This window comes from Cyprinodon variegatus, unplaced genomic scaffold (genome assembly GCF_000732505.1).
Source record: "Cyprinodon variegatus isolate N-32 unplaced genomic scaffold, C_variegatus-1.0 Scaffold45, whole genome shotgun sequence".
Taxonomy (NCBI): Eukaryota; Metazoa; Chordata; class Actinopteri; order Cyprinodontiformes; family Cyprinodontidae; genus Cyprinodon; species Cyprinodon variegatus.
The window spans coordinates 1,336,746-1,338,253 of NW_015150498.1; the positions used below are offsets into that span (position 1 = coordinate 1,336,746).

At 46.9% G+C, this 1,508-nt stretch overlaps 1 protein-coding gene across 4 annotated transcripts in view; it reads left to right on the forward strand.

Annotated features, from left to right (window-relative positions):
* The window catches only part of LOC107081950 (CREB3 regulatory factor-like), a 59,559-nt gene that overhangs the window by 3,208 nt on the left and 54,843 nt on the right, over positions 1-1,508 (forward strand). For 2 of the 4 annotated variants that reach the window (XM_015370336.1, XM_015370338.1), the window contains exon 1: positions 120-317. The exons of the other annotated variants lie outside the window; for them this stretch is intronic. The gene's annotated coding sequence lies outside the window, so the exon portion shown is untranslated. Of the gene's footprint in view, positions 1-119; positions 318-1,508 lie in introns of those variants that run through there. 4 annotated transcript variants of the gene reach the window in all.

The following is a 1,508-nucleotide window of genomic DNA, read 5'->3' on the forward strand; positions in this document are numbered from 1 at the left end:
GTGTGTTTTTGTTGTTTTTTTTTTTTGCCTGTTGGAATCGTTAAAAAAGCGCAGCTGCAGGTGGATAAACATCCTCCAGAGCAGTTTGGTATATTTTATCGGACTTTAAGGTTTTGCAGAAGTGTGAAGCAGCGCAGTGAGGAGGCAGCCCCTGTAGGCGGGCTGGGCTTCAGACGCGGAGGTTTGATTCACATCCTCATTAATATCGGACATCCGGTGGCACTGCCAGCTGCGCCCCATTTTTATTGTTGTCTGTGCGCTGAGAGGATGACTGCCGGGCCGCCTCCCCGCACCGCGGAGCGCAGCAGCCGCTGATGGTGAGCGGATCTTCGCTTCCTTTCATCCAGAAATCATTTGGAGCTTCCTGGTGAAGGTTAGAGCTGATTGTGAGCGGAGGGAGTCTGGGTGTTTGGGGCTCAGGGCTGGATGCTCTCCTCCATCCAGCTGCGCGGACACGCAGCGTGCTCCTGACCGCAGACACAACTAAACCGAAACCATTTATTTCTCCTAAAATCCATCCGTTTTATTGCATTAAACCAAATTTCTTTCTATCCGGTTGGATTAAAGATGCGCTCTGAATAATCAGGGAGCCACTAGGAGCCCAGAATGAAGCTCCAAGGACACTGAGAGGCGGGGGTCGTTCATTTAACCTACTTTTCTCCTCTTGCACTTATTTGCATAATTACGACAGAAAGTGAGAATTCACAACTAAATCCGCGCTTTGATGGAAACCCAGATTGTTCTTCGGGTTTATTTTTTTTTAAACCGCCTTCCTGGATAGACTGACCCAGCCCGCTGTCTCCACGGTCCGCTCCCCGCCGCCTGCTCGCTGTTTTCGGCCATGGTGTTCCAGCCTCCATCCCATCCTCCGCTCTGCTTGTTTCCTGCGCGGCCATCCGAACCCCTGCCGCGTCTTCCAGGATCATGCTTGGGTTATTGTGATTGAATCTTTCTTTAAGCGGCTGAGGATCGGTTGGTTCTCCCTCATAATCTTAATTTGCGGTTCGCAGGCAGACGGACTTTCCTGACATGCGCAGCGTTTGGCGCATCCTTCAGAGGAGACGAACATCAAACAATCAGATCCGGAGCAAAGTAGTCATTTAGTTCAATCTGGAAAACTCACACAAAGAGAAAAGACAATAAGAAATTTATTGATACAATTAATTTGTCTTTGGCGCTCAGACCTCGGCAGGAAACATTGAATTTTGATAGATATGCATGAACAGGAGCAAAGAATAGGGCTGTTTTCCCCCCAGGCCTGAAACTGGTGGTGGAGTTGGTCAGTCTGTAGACTGCTGGTTAGTGAGACGGTCTGCTGCGTGTTTTCATGGGGGCACAGAAAAGCATGAAATAAAAAAACAGGATAGCTGCATGAAGTGAGACTTCTATTCAAATAAGTTTCATTAAAATTCTAAATGTCTTTTTAGGTGAATAAACATTCAGAATTTTGGAATTTTTACAAACTTATTACTTAATTTAAAGCTACAGTGTGTAATAATTACAGGGAT